Here is a 23,399-nt window from a genome sequence, read left to right on the forward strand (position 1 = left end):
TTATCAGCTTGAGGAGACCAGCCCTACCTATGACAACTGTAGGGGTTTTCCCTGGTGGGGTTTTATCCCTTCAGGAAATAGCAATCTTCTTGAGTGAGAATATTCTCTCTTTGTCTTATCAATATGACCTAATGTGAGGCATTGCTTGCCTTGATAAGCTATTTGCAAAGGTTTCTCACTAAAGGCTGGGGCTATAAGCAGATGGCCTCAGGAGAAACAGGGCAGGAAGCAAGCTCGTTAAGCTTTAAGGTGGGCTTTCAGAACAGCTGCCACAGCTGCCCACTGCAATTTGGATCTCAGCCGGGCTAGCTCAGAAATGCTGCTATATACATTCTCCTGAAGGATGATCTGGATCTGGGGAGAGCTTGACTGACTGGGAGGACAAGGGGGAAAATGGCTAAATAAATAAGAGAAAATTTCAAAGATATAAAGGCACACCTCAGTTCAAAAGAAACAGAGACAGAGGAGCACCTGGGTGGCTCAATCAGGCAAGTGTCCAACTCTTTATTTCGGCTCAGATGGTGATCTCAGGGTTCTGGGATCTAGCCTGCTTCAGGCTCCACACTCAGCAGGGAGTCTGCTTGAGGATTCTCTCTCCCTCTGCCCCTCCCCCTGTGCCTGCATGCCCATGGGCGTGCTCTCTCCCCCCCCCTCAAAATAAATACATACATTTTTTTTAAAAACAGACGGAATACTCAAAATGAGAGAGGTGATAGTTTTCTAGTATGGATTAACTAGAATTGTGTGTTCAGTTCTGGGCAGTTTTTTTTTCCTTTTCTAAAATGGTGAAATATATCATATATAAAAGCAGCATAAAACATTTATATATACTTTAAAGAATAATTTTAAGGAATGACTATGTATGTACTCACTACCCAGGTTTAAAAAAATAAAATATTTATTTCTTAAAACCCTCTGTGCGACCCTCCTTGATTACAATTCCCTCCCACATCAGATGTAACTGCTATCAGCTGGGGGTCTGCTTCTCCCTCTCCTTCTGTCCCCCCAACTGCCTTTTCTCTTTCTCTCTGTCGAATAAATAAATAAAATCTTTAAAAAATAAAAAGATTTTAAAAATAACACTTTCATTAGCTTTCTAACACACCTGCAACTTAGTGTCATAATGCTCCATGAAATTAGCACAGTAGGTCTTAAGGGTATTCCTGGAAGCCATTCCTACACTAAGATAGCTAGCAATCAGTCTATATATATATACCACATGATATATATTCTCCAAACCAAACTAAATATACCACCAACACAACTTCCCCTTAGCTTTACCCAGAAATGCTCATGGCCTCTCCAGTGTGGCTCGATATGAGGGGAACTATGGCAGAGGGGAAGAAGGAACAGAAAGTGACCATCATCTTAACCATGTGTGATAAAAATATCTTGATTTTGCAAATTTTACAAAAGCACTTGACCATGCCCAAGTCTACACCTTAAAAGAGAAATGAAAACCTGTCCTTGGGAGGGTAACCAGAATGATGTAATGATTTGAAACCATTTTATATTAAGAGGCGTTAAAGGATTTAGGGAATTTGGCTTGGAAAAGAGGTTTGTCCAGAGCATGAGCTTATCAACGTTTGGGTGTTGGGGTTTTTTTTTTGGGGGGGGGTTATTTTTATTTTTATTTTTACTGAGATTTAGTTTGTCTTATATGTGGTCCCAAGAGGTCAACCTAAGACTGAGGGCTCTAAGGTAGTAACACATTTTTGTTCAATATAAAGCAGAATTTTCTAACAAAGGTGTTCAGAGAAGTGAAGAGGTAATGAGTTTCCTGTTATTTGAGATGCTTAAGGAAGAATGAATGACTCCTTGCCAACTATTTTATAGGGGGAATTTCAGCACCAGATGGGTGGTTAATTAAATGTCTTTGAAGTATCCTCCAATGTTGAGATCCTGTGATTCATAAGAGAATGATTTATAATCTAGGTGACAATTGATGTATTATCTAAACGATTATACATAAAACACTGAATGGAGCCTTGTGTCTGTGGTGAGGGGCCCCTATTCCCAATATAAGAGTATTAAGAAGTCATTTAATAAATTGGCAGGCATAAAATCTGGGCAAAGAGAGTCTGATGATCTTAATGGAATATTATTAAACCACAACAGCAGGATCAGTTGGGCTCTTTCAGAATCAGACTATATTAATCCAAATAAAATATTCATGCCCTGAATCTGAGGCTCCTCTTTCTTGGGCAATCCTGGACACACTAAAAAGATTCTTACTGTCAACCTCCTTTTTTTGGTGAATTACCTAAGAATTGCTTTCCTTTTTCTGGCTGTAGACCTTATAATACCTCATCTCCCTTCTCTTTTACCAGACTGTCTTAATGTTTGCATTTCCCAGGTTTATAGATTTTCAAGTTTGATGTTGGCTGCTTCCTGGAAACCTCTAAGGAGTACTTAAGTGTCATCAGTAACTTATCCGCGGTTACACTATAGGCTGCAGTCTTTTGGAAAGACTTCCTGTAGACAGTTGATCCCACCCATGGTAGGTAGATGTTTGTAAATTGCAAACAGAGCCCCTCCCTGACTTGATTGCTCCATCTTCTTCCCTGATCCCTTGCCTCTGTCACTGTATGTTCCAAACTTACTTTTACAATTGTAACTTTTATACAGTCTTTCCAGTAATTAATACATAACAGTAACAGTCAGTATTGAATTGCTTAACAGTTGAAACATGTACCTTGGACATCCAGAAAAATGCTTTTGAGAATTCTTTTAAGACTTTGATTGTTGAGGGGAGGGATACCTGGCTGGCTCAGGTGGTAATATTACCATAATATGGTGCCATATTACCATTAATAATTATCATTAGGTTGGTTGTAGAGAGGACTTAAAAATATTAATATCTTTTAAAAAAAGAATTTGATTGTTGGTTTCCAAAAAGAAAAATTTAAATGGTTACGATGAAAAAAAAGATATTTATATTTATTTTACCATTTATAACTATAATTGTTATTAACTGTTTCTCATTTAAATCCACAGAGGATGGTTTGGGGAAGACAGCCTTCTCTTTTTTAGAACTTAGAGCCTCTAAAGGTATTAATCTGGCCTGATCACAGTGTCTAAAAATAAAACATCCCATACTGATAACATGTTATTGTTTGAAATAAATTGTTTTTATTTATTATTCTCCTAAATTCTTTTCCCTATGATGGATCAGAACCAGACCTCACAAAGTGGCCTCTATTAAAGACAATATGGTGTGATGAAGCTGGATTTAACTACCAGCTCCTACTCACCAACAATGTTGCCTTGGAAAAGCCTTACTTTTCTCAGCCTCAGTTCCTTCCTCTGTAACTTAGTGTGTTGGTTCTTCATAGCAAAAGTGTCCAAGTAGTAGTCTTATATTAATAGGCAGAAGGTGAGGTGATGTTAGGGAAGAGGCAGTGATGCACCAGCATGGTATAGTTGTTAGAAACACAGATTTCAGAGCCAGTCTACCGGGATTTAAAGTCTGCCTCATTTGATTTATCCATAAAATGGGTTGGTGTAAGAATTAAATGAGTTAAAATATGTAAAGCAATTAGAACAAGGCACTCTATAGTTGCTTGCTGCTGTGATGATGATGATCCCTAAGAAAATAGAAGCAGAGGGCCTGAACCTAATGGTATTTTCTTTTACCACTGGAAAAGAAAGCAGAAATCATTAGAAGCCAACATTATATAAACTTTGTAAGATTATGGAACATTTGCCACTCCCGTGTGTCTATTAGCTTTATCTCTTGTTTCTCCAGAGTGGTTAGCAGATAAATCTTAAAATAAAATGAGCCTGGGGGCACCTGGTTGGCTCAATTGGTTAAGCATCTGCCTGCGGCTCAGGTCGGGTCCTGGGATGGAGCTCCACATTGGACTCCCTACTCAGTCGGAGTCTGCTTCTCCTTTTCCCCCTCCCCCTGCTTGTGATCCCTCTTCCGAGGTCTCTCTCTCTAATAAATAAATAGAATCTTTAAAAAAATTAAATGAGCCTGTATGCTTGGCTTCACATGCAGCAAGGAAGTGGGGGAGGTAGAGAGACTGTGTCTCATTCTGCATTTAGGCTTAGAGAGACTGCTACCAAAAGGAGAGAAAACAGGGGTGTCCCTGTGGCTCCAAGGAAGAAGGAACACAGGGAACAGACCTAGACCTGGAAAGGGGCTTGGGGACTCAGTGATGGCAAGGTTCATGTGCTTCCCTGCCCTCCCTTCATCCCTCATTGGGACTGTGGTAAGCATCAAATGAGCTTCTGACAGTGCCTTTTAAGCGGATAAGTGTTACAGAGACATCATGTTAAATTGCAGAGACTACGTTCATTTTACAACTATTGCATTGGAAAGCTGACCTCAAAACTGTGTTGTTAAAAGATAAACTGAGGCATGTTAAAAATATTGACAATTTATGTGAGCAAAGATCAATTCTCATCAGGCAGTACCAAACCAGAAGTGGTTAGGAGCCCTCCTCTGGCAGGAGCTAGGGGAATAACTCCCATAGAGAAGGTACAGAAGCAAAGAAAGGAAATTATTGGATGGACTATAGTTTAAAGCCTAGTTGGCTATTTGTGATTGGTTGTCCTCAGGTTTCTATTTCTTAACCTTGAGGCATTTATAGGCAGAGGTTTGAGTTTGTTCATATAGGCCACCAAAGCGTTACAGCCTTCTCAGTCTAATGGCCTCTTCATTTAATTAAATAGTACGTAAGACCTGTTCAACTGGGGCGCCTGGGTGGCTCAGTCGTTAAGTGTTTGCCTTCGGCTCAGGTCATGATCCCAGGGTTCTGGAATCCAGTGCGGTGTCCAGCTCCCTGCTCAGAGGGAAGCCTGCTTCTCCTTCTCGCGCTCCCCCTGCTTGTGTTCCCTCTCTTGCCGTCTCTCTCTCTGTCGAATAAACAAATAAAATCTTAAAAAAAATTTTAAAAACCTGTTCAACTCCTTAAACTCAGTTCAGTGTTTCAGTATTGTTGGGACCACAGTCAAACTTCCTTTAAGACTGACTGAACAAGTTCTGCCTAGTGCAGGAAGCCTTCTCTGACCACATCAACAATCACACCACACCTTCTTCTAATTTTCATAGGAGTTCCTCTTAACTTCCTGCAGCTGCTGAAACCTTCTATTGTGATTTTTACCTTGCTCTGAATGAGTCCTGTCTCATCCAGATGGCCCCCTAAGGCAGAGAAGAAAGCTTTCTATTCATAGGTGCTCAAAAAATAGTTGTCAAGGGATGGTATATGGTAGGCAGTATAAATGGCCCCCCAAAGACGTCCACATCCTGATCCCTGGAACCTGTGAATATGTCACCTTATATAGCAAAGGGGAATGAAGGTTGCAGGTAGAATTAAGGATGCTAATCAGGTCACCTTAAAACAGGGAGATTATTCTAGATTATGCAGATGAGCCTGATGTGATCTCAAGGACCCTTAGAAGTGGAAGGAGGAAGAATGGGTCAGAGTTACATAATATAAGAACATGAGCCTCTGTTGATGGCTTGGAAGATGGATGGAAGGGGCCAAGAGCCAAGGATCGTGGGCAGCCTCTAGAAGCTGGAAAAGGAAGGACATGGGTTCTCCCCCAGAGCCTACAGAAAGGAATGCAACCCTGACAATACCTTGCTTTTTGCTTAGTGAGACCCACTGCAGATTTCTAATATCCAACATGGTAAGCCACCAAGTTTGTAGTACTTTGTTTCAGCAGCAGAGGGAAACTAAGGCAGATGGCAAGAAATGACTTTTCTGTGACTGTATTCAGTGGCCCTGAACTTCCTAGTCAGCCTAAGCCTCAAGTTTTCAGGGCTCAAGGTTGAGAGTCTATAGTTCCTATTATTAACATAACCTGTGCTATGGGGGAAATGAGAACTATTTTGAAGCAAAGCAAGATACAAATAATAGATCTTTTTAATAAGGAAAGGTAACTGCTTAAAACAAAGTTTCCCCCCCCAAAAAAAGTTTTCCTTGGTTGTATTAGAAACATTTAGCTCATTCTGGGGGTAAGGGAACTCTCCCAAAACAGGATGCAAAAATTTGCCCTCCCTTCCAGAAAGCACGAGATGAGATTACCTAAGTTTTGAAAACTGAGCTTTTCTTGCTGTCAGGAAAAGGATTTTTGATTGTTAAAAGTTGGACTCTGGTTACAGGCTCTTCACCATGGGTTATCAGAAAACAAACCTTGGTTTTCTTGGTAAAGAAAAGAGAACTGGGGGCACCTGTGGCTCAGTCGGTTGGGTGTCTGCCTTCAGCTCAGGTCATGAGCCTGCTTCTCCCTCTCCTCCCCACTCTTACTATCTCTGTAGCTATCTCTCAAATAAATAAATAAAATCTTAAAAAAGGAAAAAAAAATAGAACTGAGTATGGGATAGAAAGGAGGCATCTTGAAACCCAGGGAGAGGGCACCTGGGTGACTCAGTTGGTTAAGTGTCTGCCTTTGGCTCAGGTCATGATCCCGGAGTCCTGGGATTGAGCCCCACATGAAGCTCCCTGCTCAGTAGGGAATCTGCTTTTCCCTGTGACCCTCCCCCTTCTCGTGTGCTCTCTCTCTCTCTCAAATAAATAAATAAAACCTTTAAAAAAAACAGATAAGGAGGAGAACTGCTGGGTATGTTAGGGAAAGTAGCCCAAATGCTCTGGGGCTCAGTCCTAGAAAGATGTCCCCCCACCTATAGCCAATCAAGTGCACTAAGAGCCATAGCAAAAGGCAAAACCTGTACCCAAAACCCGTGCCCACTGGTATTCCAGTCTGCATGTGAGTAGGAACATGATTCCGTTCTGCCCAGGGATTTACCAGCCAACCATTCTGTGGGAGGAAGCAATGCCTGGAACTCGGTAAGATTTTTTTAAATAGTGGCGAAATACACCTAACCTAAAATTCACCATTTTAACCATTTTTAAATGTACAGCTTAGTGGCATGTATTACATTCACAACATTGTACAACCATTACCAGTCTCTGCCATCATTTCACAATGTATACAAGTATCAAATCATCATCATGTGTACACCTAAAAGGAATCTGTTATATGTCAATTATACCTCAGTTGAAAAAAAAAAAAAAGATTTCTCTATCAACCAACCACTTTTCCAGGCGAATATCTCCCCACAGTACCCACAAACACCACTTGTTGGAGCTCCTCATCCAAGAATCTCTTATGTTCCTACAAATCTTGCTGGTTATGGCAAGAATGCAAAGTCCCAATCTGCTCTTTGCCCAAGCCATTTCTCAGAATTTTATTTGCAGTAAGCAGCCTTGAGAGATGAGGTAATATCTCCCCACAGATTAAAAAGTCAGCTTTCTTCTGCTTGCTATAAAGCACCGAATCCCCCAAGCTGAGTGTTCCTTGGCCACAAAGCAAACCCATTCCATGCATAGCATCTGCCTGCCCTACCCTAACCTGTTTACACCTCCCCTGTATGACTTGAGAGGCATGAGGAACCCACACAAACCCACAAGAAGCTTGTGCTACTTGCTGTGCTGTGGGTAATAAAGTCTAATGTCTCTGACCCAGGAGTCTTGGGTCTTTGCCAGCATCCATGATACCTGCCATCTCACTTATTAGCCTATAAAAAAGAAAAATCCTGGACTCTTCAGTTCTTTTTTTTAAAGATTTATTTATTTGAGAGAGAGAGATAGAGCATGAGTGGGGGTCAGAGGCAGAGGGAGAGGCAGACTCCTAACTGAGCAGGGAGCCCAATGTGGGGCTCGATCCCAGGACCCAGAGATCATGACCTGAGCTGAAGGCAGACGCTTAACTGACGCCACTGAGGCATCCCGTCGACCATTCCATTCTTGACACCTATAAGCCTTAGATATCTATTAGAGTAGTAAGGATGAGCATACACATCTCTTCTGGGATGGAATGTGAACAGAGCAAACTTAAACCCTAGGGCTGGAACACAACATTTGGTATTTTAAAATGTCTCTCTATGAAATACTATTTAACCATTGAAGTCTTGCATATTTTTCTGTGTCTTCTTAAAAATTTATTTATTATTGCCTGACAAGTTGATCTTTTAGATTTCACTTTTATCTGTTTGTCATCTATATAGGATTCAAATGATATATTTATTTTGTATACAAGAACCTATCTCAATTTTTCGAAATTTTAATATCTAATCTGAACATTCTTTGGATGTTACAATGTGAAAGTTAATGAAGTTTGTGGCCACCTTATAAAAAAATTATTATTGAGGTGCCTGGGTAGCTCAGTTGGTCAAGCCTCTGACTCTTGATTTCAGCTCAGGTCATGATCTTAGGGTCACGAGATCAAGCTCTGTGTTGGGTTCCACCCTGAGCACAGAGTCTGCTTGAGATTTTCTCTTCCTCTGTCTCTTGTTCTCACTCTCCCTCTGCCCCTACCGCCGCCTGCATGCACTCAATGTGCTCTCTTGTGCGCTCTCTCTAAAATAAATAAAAACTTTTTACTTATTTTTTTAAAGATTTTATTTATTAGAGAGATAGAGAGAAAGCATGAGCAGGAACAGGGGAGAAGTAGGCTCCCCACTGAGCAGGGAGCCCGATGCAGGGTTTGTTCCCAAGACATTGGGATCATGATCTGAGCCAAGGGGAGCCACCCAGGAACCCCTATTTTCAGGTGTATTTTCTCTGTTATTTTTATGGATTACTTTCCTTCTCATCTCTATGATGTCTCTGTTCTCTCACCAATGTTCTTGAGAATAGAATTTGATTGAGACTTTCTTACACTATATGCCAGATGTGTGTGGTTGCTGGGCATTCTGTTGGATGGATTGCCTACCCTTGGGTTATGTTATCATCCAATCAGTAAATGTAACTATTAGTGCAGGACATGGCCACTAAAGCAGGAGGAGCATATGAAAACACTACAGATATGGCATAAGTAGAACAGACAATCACTTACCTCTCTAATATGCAATTTATCTCTCGAGGAGCCCATTTCTATTCCTATAAATGGACATGAGAATAAGCCAAATAGAGGCACCTGGGTAGCTCAATATGTTAAGTGTCTACCTTCCACCCACGTCATGATCTCAGACTCCTGAGATCGAGCCCTAGTTTAGACTTTCTACTCAGTGGGAAGTCTGATTCTCCCTCTGCACTCTCTCTCTCTGTCAAATAAATAAATAAATAAAATCTTTTACATTTTTTTTAAAAGAGAGAATAAGCCATGTAAAATACTCTGTGCTGTAAGTTGAAGGCTAAATCAATCGTTTTTAAATAGTTTTAATTCTACCAAAATGAAGAAATTTAAGAAAAACTATTGGGTGCAATACTGGGTAAACAGTATCAGGATTCTTTTTTTTCCCCCTCACTGTTAACCAAAACGCTTTAATTACTTTACAACTTTCATGTATGATATGAAGTCTGTAATTGCTTGAAATTCTCACCTGCTTCTTTTAACGAATGCAGGCTACACTTTGAGTCTTCATCATCAGAAAGGATACTTAGTTATTCATTGGCCCACTGGGAAGGATCTGAATATGGAAAGTGACCCAGCACAGGATCCGAGTCATCCGCAAAATGCAAGGGAGTCCAAAACCACATGATTGTACTGAAGAACTCTACCGGGGTCACCTGGGGTCTGGTCAGCAGGGGAAACTGTGTCTATCACGGCTCGATATGCCCACCACTGTCAGCAAGACTGACTCCACCGCCTTCTGCTGCCATGGAGCCAATCTCTCAAGAAAAGGCCTCCAAAGTGAATGAAAGATGCCGACATGTTGGGATACCTGGGTGGCTCAGTTGGTTAAGCAGCTGCCTTCGGATCGGGTCATGATCCCAGCGTCCTGGAATCGAGTCCCGCATCAGGCTCCTTGCTCAGCAGGGAGCCTGCTTCTCCCTCAGCCTCTGCCTGCCATTCTGTCTGCCTGTGCTCGCTCGCTCTCCCTCTCTCTCTGAAGAATAAATAAAATCTTAAAAAAAAAAAAAAAAAAGATGCCGACATGTCAGCCTGCATCCCCACCACAGTCCCCAGGCCGCCAATATCAGGATTCTTTAAGTTTCAGTAAATATCAAGCAACATACTATCATGTGTAGGGAAACCTTCACCTAGCTCTTTTGCTTCTCTTGCTTTGGAATTGCAACTCCTTTGTATATAAACAGGAAATAGCTCGTCATTTGACAGTTTCATGGTTCCACTTCTAAAATAAGACAATGTTGTTTTTAATGAGACCAGCACAGATGAGACGTAGAATAGAAAATATAAGTATAGGTCAGGTAGGCAGTCTCCTATGGTGTATAATATTTTGAGAAATTCAAAATTATAGTGCTCCTCGCCACCCCACTAAAAAAATAGCATTTTAATTAGTCTGTTACAGGGCAGGAAATTCTTACCATTGCTTAAATTGCATTGTTACCTTGTGCTGGTGGGGGAGTGGGTGGGGTTGGTCTTCTGCTCAAGAGAGAGAGAAAAAGGTAACTAATCAAGCCACTATCACCAGCTATTCACTATATTTTCACAGAGGGCAGGTTCCAGAGAGAAAAGCACCTAAGACAGGTAAATTTGAAGGCAAGGTCGAAACAGAAAGATCTGTAACTGGGGCTTCTGGCAAAAAAAAGAGGGGGGCTGGTAGTTAAAATAGTGTATGGTAGCAGAGAGTTTTAGAAAATGGGTACCTTTGGTGTTTGGAGGTGGGCTGAGCCATAAGTGAGTGCCTAACAGGGGAAGCTTGAAGACTCACTTGATCTACTTTATAATGCCCTCTCCAGATCTGCTGAATCAGAATTTTCATTTTAATAGGATCACCAGGTGATTCATGTGCACATTAAATTTAAGAAGTATTGCTTTAAGGGGTCTGCAGCCCACGAGGGCTCAAACAACCATTGACTTAAGCAGTTTTGGGGAAAAAAAATGAAATGGGAAAAAGCTGGAAATTGCTCTCACAAAATTGTCTAATTAAATTCCTTCTCCCTTTATTTGAGAAATTTGTCTTTTAAGAAATAGTTCAGAAACTAAATCTCCTTTGCCTCTGCTTGAATCTTCCCAGATCACAAACCACAAACGATCCCCTTTTTTATTACAGGAGAAGTATAAGTTTAGGTGAATAAACATCAAAGATTCCGGTTAGAGTCCTCTTATGACCGTTAAGGAAATATGAAAACAAACAATAGACAAAAGCCCCCAAGAGACTTCGTTTAACTATCACTTTATCTTAGCACCTGTCATAGCTCATACAGCCCAGAGTGGGGTGGCAGGTGGGAGGTCATTAGTTTCAACCTTTGCAAGTCAGAACTCAAAATGTACAATTTTTATAAAAAGCTTTGGAGAACAAAATACGGCCATTGCTCTGACTTAAGGCTCTAGCATTTAGGTATCTCAATTAGAAGTCAGCTTGGTTCCTTGGTCTTTTCTGAGCAAGTTGATCTAATGAAAGGGATCCCCTTTTTTTCCTAATAAGCAGCCCAGCCGCACCCATAAATGTGTGCCTGCTGGACCTGAAAATAACTAGCTAGGCTGGAGAGAGAGCAGGAAGTGGACAATCTTTGAGGAAAGATTGAAAAGGTGCCTCTGCCTTGGAGATGACCTTTCTTTAGTCTGTATTTTTGCTACCCTCAGGTTATTTCCTGGTAGTCCAAGCAGAGGGAAAACCGGTAACTCTGGGACAGGTGAGTAATATTATTTTATTGTTTTATAATTGATTTCTTACAGAAGATTAGTTCATTCCAAAGTGGGGGTTGTATGTGAATATCTTGAGGATTATCTTGGGATAAGTTCCATTTTCTTAGGGAAAACTTGATTCTACTGGGCTTTCCAGAGACTACATCAGACAATCTCAAAGTGAGCATTTGCCGATTCAATGTTCATGCAACAAAAATTTCTTATATATTTACTTTCTAACAGTGTTATGTGTTGATGATATAGCAGTAAATAAGATGAACAAGCTCTTTGTCCTCATGGAACTTATATTCTGGTGGGAGGGAGAGATTTTTTTTAAAAAGAAAAATAAATCTAATAAATCTGTTTCAGGTAGAGATGGGTGCTACAACAAAAACTGAAAGAGGTAAGGGAATAGAGAATGGTGTGTGTGTGTGTGTGTGTGTGTGTGTGTGTGTGTGTGTGATGGAGAGGATATTTTAGATAAGTGATCAGGGAAAGCTTTTTTGAAGGGACAACATATGAGATGACACTTGTATGCTGAAAAGGGAACAGTCGTGTTTCTTTGGGGTTCTAGACAGAAGGACTAATATGTATAAAGTACCCGAGATGGAAACGAACTTGGTATGCAGATGAACAGAAAGAAGGCCAATATTATGAGTTGAGTTGTGTCTCAAAAAATTCATATGTTGAAGGCATAACCCCCAGTTAACCCACATGTGACCTTATTTAATGTAGTTAAGATGAAGTGGTCCTAGAGTACAGTGGGCTTTAAATACCATGTGACTGCTGTCCTAATAAAAAAGGAGAAATTCAAACCCAGACATGCACACACAGAGAACACCATATAAAGATGAAGGCAGAGATCAGGGCAATGCTTCTAGAAGCCAAGGAATACCCAAGATCACCCCTTCCCTCCCAAGATCCCAGGAGCTAGGGGGACAGGAATGGAACAGATTCTTTTTCATAGCTTTCAGAAGGAGCAAACCCTGCCAATATCTTGATCTCAAACTTGTAGCCTACTGAAGTGTATGACAACACATTTCTGCTGGTTAAGCCACTCATCACACTTGGTTTTGGCAGCCCTAGCAAACTGATATAGCCAGAGCTGCTGAGAAAAATCGGGAATAGGTATTAAGAGTGGAGGTCCAAGAGGTAAATAAAAGTCCGATTATCTAGGGCCTTGCAGGCCTTTGCAAATGTGTTGCGAATGGACCTAAACCTAGTGTTTTGAATATATTGAGGTAACCTCTGAAGATTTGAGGTAGGTGAGGGCTGTAGATAACCTCCCATACAACCTCCTTACTCCTGTATATTATAAGGAAGGTAACTGTCAGGTGGAATTCTATGACATATACAGTTACTAGCAATTAGGGACTGAAACAGTCAGTACTTTGTTTCTGACCTTTAGGAACTCCAGCAAGTTCCTTCCATGAAGGAGTTACTGAAACAAATAGCTTCATCAAATGATAGGTAACAGGATCTGCCTATCTTCTGGGTGAAACAGGAAAATCTTCTCTTGAGTGGTATATATTAGTTATCTATTGCTGTGCTACAAACTTACCCCCCAAAATTTAGTGCCTTAAATCAACAAACATTTATTATTCCACATAGTTTCTAGGTATCATGAATCTGGAAGCATCTTAGTTGGGTGATTCTGACTGACAGTCTCTCATAAGGTTTGGAGTCAAGATGGTAGTCATCTGAAGGCTTGAATGGGCTAGGGTATATCCTTCTAAGGTGGTTCACTCATATGCCTAAAAAGTTAGTGTTAGCATTGGCAGATCTCAGTTCCTTACCACATGTTATAAGAACATGAAAGTTCAGGGCAATGATCCAAGATAGGGTAAGACAGAAGCTGCAATATCTTTTCTAACCTAGCCTTAGAAGTCACACTCTGGCATTTGCATAATATTTTAGTGGTTACACAGTTGTCTCTACTCTGTGTGTGAAGGAACTACTCAAGGAAGGAAGCACTGTGGACCATCCGGCCAGCCAGCTACTACATAGCAGGATAGAGAACTCCACAGAGTCTAAGGCAAAGACCTCCACTCTGAAGAGTGTGGAGGTGTTGGGCAGACTTGCCAGATTGTTAGACTCTCTTCATACAAGGGTGGTAGGACCTAGACATTATATCTAGACACTCCATATATTTTGAACACAATTCATTTCACCAATTTTTATATCTCTTACACTTATTAATGGAGTCTATGGTGCAAGATTTCCTCGGGTCCTGTGGATAGAATTCAGGGGGACTGTGGACTTTGATGGGAAAAATTATGCCTTTTTTAAAAAATTTATTTGACAGAGAGAGAGAGATCACAAGTAGGCAGAGAGGGAGGGGGAAGCAGGCTCCCTGCTGAGCAAAGAGCCCAATGTGGGACTCGACCCCAGGACCCTGAGATCATGACCTGGGCCAAAGGCAGAGGCTTAACCCACTGAGCCACCCAGGCACCCCTATGCCTTTATTTTTATCGATTTCTAACTGAATATAGTCAACAAACCACAGTCTTATTAGCAATATCTGAGACTTTGTCATCAATACATATCAAAATGTTTTCACATCGCATTACAGTTGTTGCACATATCTCAGAAGTTCATTTATGTTCATCACTATTTCAAAACTATGGTAATTATTAGAGCTACAGCTAGCTCTTGTTATTTGCTGGTTTAGCAAACAAGCATATGTATTAATATGTCAAAATTATATCTTTAATATTTTGACAATTGCTTTACAACACAATTGGTCTTATTTATAATCTTATGTGTTTTATCTTGTGCATTACAAACACGTCTCTCATTTCTCCAAAGAAGACATACAAATGGCCAACAGACGCATGAAAAAATGCTCAACATCACTTGGCATCAGGGAAATACAAATCAAAACCACAATGAGATACCACCTTGTACCAGTCCAAATGGCTACAATTAACAAGTCCGGAAATGACAGATGTTGGCAAGGATGTAGAGAAAGGGAACCCTCCTACACTGTTGGTGGGAATGCAAGCTGGTACAGCCTCTCTGGAAAACAGTATAGAGGTTCCTCAGGACATTAAAAATAGAGCTACCCTTCAACCCCGCAACTGCACTACTAGGTATTTACCTCAAAGATACAAATGTAGTGATCTCAAGGGGCACCTGCACCCCAGTGTTTATAGCAGCAATGTCCACAATAGTTAAACTATGGGAAGATCCCAGGTTTCCATCAACAGATGAATGGATAGAGAAGATGTAGTATATATATATGTATGTACACACACACATACGATGGAATATTATGCAGCCATCAAAACGAATGAAATCTTGGGGCGCCTGGGTGGCTCAGTGGGTTAAGCCGCTGCCTTCAGCTCAGGTCATGATCTCGGGGTCCTGGGATCGAGTCCCACGTCAGGCTCTCTGCTCAGTGGGGAGCCTGCATCCCTCTCTCTCTCTCTGCTTGCCTCTCCATCTACCTGGGATTTCTCTCTGTCAAATAAATAAATAAAATCTTTAAAAAAATAATAATAATAATAAATAAAGAATGAAATCTTGCCATTTGCAATGACGTGGATGGAAGTAGAGGGTATTATGCTAAGTGAAATAAGTCAATCAGAAAAAGATAATTATCATATGATTTCATTCATATGTGGAATTTGAGAAAACAGGATCGCAGGGGAAGAGAGGCCTGAGAAGGATGAAACCAGAGAAGGAGACAAACCATTAGAGAGACTCTTAATCATAGGAAACAAAGTGAGGGTTGCTGGAGGGGAGGGAGTCGGGGGAATGGGGTAACTGACTGATGGACATTAAGGAAGGCATGTGATGTAATGAGCACTGGGTATTGTATAAGACTGATGAATCACAGGCCTGTACCTCTGAAACCAATAATACATTACATGTTAATTAGTTGAATTTAAATTTAAAAAGTAAAAATAAAATAAAAAGATGTCTCTGGAAAGGGTTCACCAGTTGGCCAAAGGCCCATGGCACAAAGGAAGTTTAAATACTCCTGCTTTACCAAAAATTCAGATAGGAAAAGATGAACATCTGGGTGTAGCTGCCATTGGGTTAAGGATACCTGAGTAGGGTCTTTTATCTTTTTTAAAGATTTTATTTGTCAGAGAGAGCACAAGCAGGGTAAGCGGCAGGCAGAGGGAGAAGCAGGCTCCCCGCTCAGCAAGGAGCCTGATGTGGGACGATTCCAAAACCTTGGGATTCACGACCTGAGCAGAAGGCACACGGGTAACAGACAGAGTCACTCAGGTTGCCCCACCCATCCCCAGTAGAATCTTTTAAGTGCTAACTAAACATTCCTGAGTGTCTCTCCCTGAATAGGATAATTCAAATGTTAATTAATCACCCCCCAGAGTGTAGATTAAAACTAATTTACAATGAGTTCTGTAAATTGTTTATAAGTATGAAAAATGTTGCCTGTTTCTCCTCCGCTCCAAAATATATATTAACATGTTTACCTGGAATGTATTTTAGTTATTTTTGTATATTGTAAGCTAAAGCCTGCACATTCTGTACCTTGTGCTTTCTCTTTCGTAGGACATATGCAGTGTGATCCAGTTGTTTTCCAGCATTTGTTTGTGTGACCTAGGAACGTTGGTCATATCAAACATTGAATGTTAAAATGTCTGCTCTTTTAATTAAAATCAACTTTTTAAAAAAGATGTATTTATTTATTTGGCAGAGAGCACAAGCAGGCAGAGCGGCAGGCAAAGGGAAAGGGAGCCTGATAAGGGGCTGGATCCCAGGACCCCAGGACCATGACTGGAGCCAGACACAGACACTTAATCCACTGAGCCACCCAAGTGCCTCCAATTAAAATTAATTTTTCAATGTTTATAGGAATATGTGCTATAAGGTAATCTGAAATTTGTAGTATTTTTGTCATGAGCTGTACTGTTCCTGATTACTGGAATGTAATAAAAATAGTTATGGTGACTATGATAGTGTGTTTTTTAAAAAAAACCAATATATATATTAAATCCACCCCTTCTTCCTACCTCCTCTGCCCGCACTCAGATCAGTATTTCAAAAGGTCCTTTTATAGCTTGATATCCCACTTCATTAAATCATTGATTCTATGAATCCACGACATCATAGATTGCAAGATCCATCATTCTTTTGTGCACCAAGAAAGAAATACTGCTTTCATTTAAGCTATGTCATGCCATTAATACTACATTCACCCCAATTTTAGAGGTGATAAAACCTGAAAAAAAATGTATCTTCAAATAAATAAGGTATATTGCACAGCTGATACTGAAGTGTTTTGAAGTAAATCATAGACAATAGAAAACATTGCACATACACAATATAACACAGAAAGGAGTTTGAATTTTATTTTAAATGTGATAGAAAGCAATTTTGAGCAGGGGTGTTAGGATCTGTTTTCCATTATTTAATAAGTACACTCTGGTACTGATGCAAAGGACAAATTTTGAGAGAGGGTGGTGTGACCAGAGTGGATTGGTTTAGGGTCAAGACAGTGGAGGCAGGAAGAAATATTCTGTTCAAATATTTTGAACAGAAGGAACCAGCAATGTTTATTCACACCGATAAATAATTTATACAACTCACTAAGCAAAAACAAAACATTGCTACAATATCTTAATAATTCCCAGAGTTGTTAATGGTTGTTTTGGCATTTTTTTAAGGTTTGATTTATTTGAGAGAGAAATAGCGAGAGAGAGGACAACAAGCCCGGGCTGCAGGGAGGGGGGTGGTGGGCGGCAGGGAGAGGGAGAAACAGGCTCTCCCCATGGAGCAGGGAGCCCCAGGAGCCCTGGGAAGCACAGCTCAATCCCAGGACACGGGAATCACAATCCCAGCCAAAGGGAGATGCTCAACCCAATGAGCCACCCAGGTACCGCTGTTTTGGCATTTATTTTCTTAAGATTTTATCTATTTATTTGAGAGAGGTGAGGGAGAGGCAGGGGCAGACTCCCCGATGAACAGGGAGTACCACCCTGGACTTGATCTCAGGACCCCAGGATCATGACCTAAACTGAATGACGTGAGCTGAAGGCAGACGCTTAACTGACTGAGCCACCCAGGTGCTCCTATTTTGACATTTATTAACTCGGTACTGTGGGGTGTCTGTGACTTCCAGAAGCTCTGCCAATCCCTAATTAGCTGCAGCTAGTTTGACCTCCAGGTGCCAGGACTTCACTTCATTGTAAAGAAAGCAGCATATCAAACTAAGTAATCTTGGGACATGAGTGTCTGGCAACAGCAGCCCCTTGTGTTAGTCTTCCCCAGGAACATCAACATTCTGGCATGGGTGTTTTGGTTTTTTATGGTTTTATTTAAATTGCACTTAGTGAGCAGACAGTGTAATATATTAGTTTCAGCTGTAAAATAGAGTGAGTCCACACTTCCATAGAACATCTTGTGCTCCTCACAAGTAGGCTCCTTTAATCTGCATTAAAATAAAAAGTAAGTTTGTGTTTCAGTTTGCATGGGCTGCCTTCACAAAACAACACAGACTGGGTGGCTTAAACAACAGAAATTTTTCTTCTCACAGTTCTGGAGGCTGAAAGTCCACGATTAAGGTGCCCTCAGGATTGGTTTCTGATGAGAGCTCTTTGCCTGGCTTGCAGAGAGATGCCTTCTCCCTCTATCATCCTCATGTGGCCTTTCCTCTTTGCACACAGAAACAGGAAGTGAGAAAGAGAGCTAGAGGAGGGAAAGAGGGAAAGAGGGGGGGAAGACAGGGAGAGAGAGAACTGGGGTGTCTCTTCCTCCTTTTTTTAGATTTTTATTTATTTATTCGAAAGAGAGCGAGAGAGAAAGGTGTGCGCACACACACACACGAGTGGGGGAGGGGCAGGGGAGAGGCAGACTCCCCGCTGAGCAGGGACCACCACCACCACCACCACCACCACCCCGCAAATGCGGGCTTGATTCCAGGACCCTGGGATCATGACCTGAGCTGAAGGCAGACACTTAACCAACTGAGTCATCCAGTGCCCCTCTCTTCCTCCTCTTTTAAGGACACCAGCCCTACTGGATTAAGGTCCCATTCATATAATCTCACTTAATGTTCTTTACCTCCTTATAGGCCATGTCTTAAATACAATTGCATTGGGGGAGCGATTAGGGCTACAACGTAGGATTCAGTTCATAATATCACTCTTCAGAATATGTACTAGGGAAATAATGTGAAGTACAGAAAAAAGTTTATGAATCAAGAGGTTCATTGTTCATTGAAACATTAGCTATAGTGCCTCCCACCAAAAGGAAACAGTCTAAATGCTCAATAGCAGAAAATAGTCAATTATAATATACTACACAGTGGAACATTACAGAGCTCTTTCAAAGAATGTAACAGGAAAATGTATATGTTATAAGTTAATGGAGGAAAAAAACAAGTTACAGTGTAATTACTGTTATGTAAAATTTGGCATGTAAAGACACCTGAAAGGAAACATAGCAACATATTAAGTGTGGCTATCGATAAGTGAGTTTCTTCATGATTTTGTTTATTTTTATTCTTCTGAAGTTGCTAAAATTTTATAATGAGCATGCATTGCTTTTTTGTTTTATTTTTATCAGAGTTCTACATTATAATTTATAGAGTTAAATAGTTCTGTGAGTTTTGTTGTGAAAACAGTGCTCTCTTTTTCCTTCCCCATAATTTCCCTTTTCTCACAGGGGCAAAAGCTTTCAACTCTTTTAGCTGATTCTTTCAGTATTTACCTTGGTTCTCTAAATAACATTATTTTATTGCTACTTCTTTAAGTTTCTGACATTGTCTATTGACCTGCCTACCCATACACCCTGCTTCCCACAACACCCAAAGACTGGTCCTCTCCCAATATTCTTCCAATATGGGCATGTCGTAATTTGGTTGGACCACTATTCAGTGTTTATAGTTGGTCCAGTAAACATTATTCACAACTGAGCCATGAAGTATCACAAATAACTTTTCTTTACTCACACAACTTAGTGCTTTTTCCTGGAGCTAATATATTTTTTTCTTTAAATAGTTTTCTATTTACTTAGCAGAAATTCAGTTTTAAACTCCTCATCAGTTACTTCCATCTCCTGAATGTGTTCAGGGGTATCAGATATCACAGATATCTCTTCTGATCCTTTGTGACCTGAATGAGCTTGTCACCCTCTATTTCTTCCTGATGTTCAGTTGTCATCCTCAAACCTCCCTTCACCATAATTCTGGAGCTTCTTTTTTTGCTCTTTCTTATGCTGGATCCTTTGCCCAGTAAAACAAACCTTTCCTCTTTCTTGGTTTTAAAATCTTGTTTTAACCAAGAGGTGCATGAGGATTAAATTTTTGCTAAACTTTGCTTGTCTGCAAAAGTCTTTATTCTATCCTTACACTTGATTGACAGCTTGACTGGTATAAAACTCAAGGTTGAAAGTAATTATTCTTCAAAATTTTGAAGACACTTTTAATTATGTCCTAGTATACATTGTTAATATTACAAAATCCAAAGCCATTCTGATTCTTGATCCATTATATGTGACCTGTTTTTACCATTAGGAGCTTGTAGACTCTCCCTTTTAACCCAATGTGGACACATTTTATGAAGGTGTGTCTTGGTGTGGGTACATTTTCTTTGCTCATGGGATCTTTCAACCTAGAAATTCATGACCTTCAGTTTTGAGGAAAATTTCTGGAATTAATATATTAAAAACTTTATTCCCTTCATTTTGTCTTCTTCTCTCTGACTAGAGAAGATATTATTATTCAGATATGGGACTTTTTTTTTCCTATATGATTAAAATGCAAATGCATAAAACAATTATAAATCTACCTTAAGCAAAACAAAATGTATAGAGATAATTTGTGACAATGACACCATAAAGAGGGGATGATGGGGTTGCATAGGAGCAGAGTTTTTGTAGACTATTAAAACTCACTTAGTATTAATTCAAACTTATTTGTTATAAATTTAAGATGATAATTGTAATCCCCAGGATAACTACTATAAGAAAAAAACTAAAAAACAAAATACAGAAAAAGAAATGAGAAGAGAATCAGATAGGTATACTATAAAATATCAAACACAGTATCCATAAAGTAAATGGAATGAACTCACCACTTAAAAGGTAGGGATTGGCAGAGTGGATTTAAAAAAAAAAAAAAAAAACCATGATCCAACTATATGTTGTTTACAAGTGACTCACTTTATTTGTTTTTCCAAGTAGGCTCCACACTCAGCACAGAGTCTAACACGGGGCCTGAATTCACAAACCTGAGAACTCACATGACCTGAGCCAAGATCAAGAGTCGGATACTCAACCAACCGAGCCACCCAGGCACCCCACAAGAGACTCACTTTAAGTTAGAAAACACAAATAGGTTGAAATAAAAAGGATGGAAAAATATTTCCCTCTAATAATTACAAAATGAGAGCTGGGAAGGCTAGACTAATATTAGACTAAAAAGACTTTAAGATCAACAATTGCTACAAATCACAAAGAACATTATATATTAACAAAGTGGTTGACCCATCTAGAAGATATAAAACTTATAAACCTTTATGCACTAACAACAGAGCCCTCAAAATATATGAAACGAAAACTAACATAATGGAAGGGAAAAATAGATAGTTCTACAATAATAGTTGGAAACTTCACCTGGCGCCTCCTGACAGGGCACTGGAGAAGAATGAGGCAAAAACAAGTCAGCTTCAAGAGAAAGGGAGCCGGGATGACAGTGGAAAAGACTGTCGCCCCGAACAACTCCTCAGTCTCATATTTATTAGGAAGTGAGTAACAACCAACAAAGAAGCTGGAGTAGATTACACATTGATCATGAGTCGTGTAGATATGTAAGAAGAAAGGCAAAATATGTCTGGTCACGTAGTACATGATCTACAGTGAACAAGCCCAAACTAAAGGATTGTCTAACTGCTGATGCTTTGGGGAAGGGGAGATAACAGTAAAATGAAGCAGGCAGCATTCCACCCTAAGTGAGCCGGGCATCTCCAGCAGCTCAGCTTCAAAGACGTATATTGTCCTCTTCCCCAGAGGCCTGTTGCCAGTACATGTTTTTCTTAAGGCTATATCTAAGCATGCTTGGTAACTAGTATAATTTCTCCTGGGTTATATTTTAAGCAGTACGTTGTTCTGAGGGATGGTTACATTCAATACCCCACTTTTAATAATGGGGAGAACAACTAGACAGGAGATCAGTAAAGAAACAGAGGACTTAAACAACATTATAAACCACCTAAACCTCTGAGAAATATATAGAACATCCACTCAACGACAATAGAATACACATTCTTCAGAAGTACACATTTTTCAGAATAGGTCATTTGTTAGGCCACAAAACAAGTCTCAATAAATTTTAAATTATCAAAATCATACAAAGTATTTTATCTAATTAGATGTGGAAACTAGAAGCTATAAAAAAAGGAAAACTGGAAAATTGATAAATATTTGGAAATTAAACAACACACTCTTAAACAACCAATAGGTCAAAGAGAAATTATAAGTGAAATTAGAAAACACTTTGAGACAAATGAAAATTAAAATATAATCTACCCAGATTTATGGAATGCAGGAAATACAATGCAAAGAGGGAAAATTACAGCTGTAAATAATTATATTTAAAAAAAGAAGATTCTGGGGTGCCTGAGTGGCTCAGTCATTAAACGTCTGCCTTCCACTCAGGTCATGATCCCAGGGTCCTGGGATCAAGCCCTGCATCAGGCTCCCTGCTCAGCAGGAGGCCTGCTTCTCCCTCTCCCACTCCACCTGTTTGTGTTCCCTCTCTCTTAGTCTCTGTCAAATAAATAAATAAAATCTTGAAAAAAAAGATTCTAAATCAATAACCTTAGCTTTACACCTTAAGGAACTATAAAAAGAAGAGCAAGTTAAACCTAAAATTAATAGAAGGAAGGAAATAATAAATATTAGAGTGAAAACAAACAAAATAGAGAACAGAGAAAAAATGAAGGGTATTGACAAGATCAAAAGTTGGTTCTTTTAAAACAAAAAAATTGCTTGGGACGCCTGGGTGGCTCAGTTGGTTGGGCAGCTGCCTTCGGCTCGGGTCGTGATCCCAGGGTCCTGGGATCAAGTCCCACATCGGGCTCCTTGCTCGGCGGGGAGCCTGCTTCTCCCTCTGCCTCTGCCTGCCTCTTTGTCTGCCTGTGCTCGCTCACTCTCTCTCCCTCTGTCTCTGGCAAAATAAATAAATAAATAAATAGTTGCCAAGCCTTCAGGCTAGACTGACAAAAAAAAAAAAAAAAAAGCTAAGAGAGAGGGTTCAAATCACTAAAATCACAAGTTAAAGTGGGGACATTACAACCAACTATATAGAAAATTGAAAGAATTGTAAGAGTATTCAATGAACAATTGTATGCAACAAATTAAGTGACATAGATGAAATGGACAAGTTCCTAGAAATACACAAACTACCAAAACTGACTCAAAATGCTATAGGAAATATGAACATACCTATAACAAGTAAAGATATTGAATCAGTAATCAAAATCCTCCCAAGAAAGAAAAGACCTGGACCAAACTGTCATAAACCTGAGAATGCTAAGGGAGATGTGAAGTTAAATGTTATGTGGTATCCTGGGTGGGATCCTGGGACAGTAAAGGGCATTAGGAAAAAGCTACTGAAATCTGAATAAACTATGGAGTTTAATTATTAACAGTGTACCAATATTGGTTTCTTAGTTTTGAAAAATATATCATAGCACTGTAAGATATTAAGAAGACAGGAAAATAAGTGAGGGGTATATGAGAACTCTGTATTATCTTTGCAATTTTTTGTAAGTCTAAAATTGGTCTAAAATAAAATCTTTCTCGAAAAATGACCGCATTGGATTGAAGCATATCAAACATATAAAAATATATGAGTGCATAATGATGCTAAGGGC

At 39.9% G+C, this 23,399-nt stretch overlaps 1 protein-coding gene and 1 long non-coding RNA gene across 2 annotated transcripts in view; one reads left to right on the forward strand and one right to left on the reverse strand.

Moving 5' to 3' along the window:
• Window positions 1-4,747, reverse strand: part of NOX1 (NADPH oxidase 1) — a 31,189-nt gene extending 26,442 nt beyond the window's left edge. Inside the window, exon 1 of the mRNA XM_045085298.1 lies at window positions 4,691-4,747. The gene's annotated coding sequence lies outside the window, so the exon portion shown is untranslated. The remainder of the gene's footprint in view (window positions 1-4,690) is intronic.
• Window positions 4,748-11,283: 6,536 nt separating this feature from the next.
• On the forward strand, window positions 11,284-16,455 carry LOC123393426. The gene is made up of 3 exons (XR_006608203.1): window positions 11,284-11,555; window positions 11,917-11,950; window positions 16,220-16,455. It is a non-coding gene; the product is annotated as an uncharacterized LOC123393426 (long non-coding RNA).
• The last annotated feature ends 6,944 nt before the right edge of the window (window positions 16,456-23,399 follow it).

Source organism: Mustela putorius, unplaced genomic scaffold, assembly GCF_011764305.1.
Source record: "Mustela putorius furo isolate JIRA1106 unplaced genomic scaffold, ASM1176430v1.1 tig00000842_pilon_pilon_pilon, whole genome shotgun sequence".
NCBI lineage: Eukaryota > Metazoa > Chordata > Mammalia > Carnivora > Mustelidae > Mustela > Mustela putorius.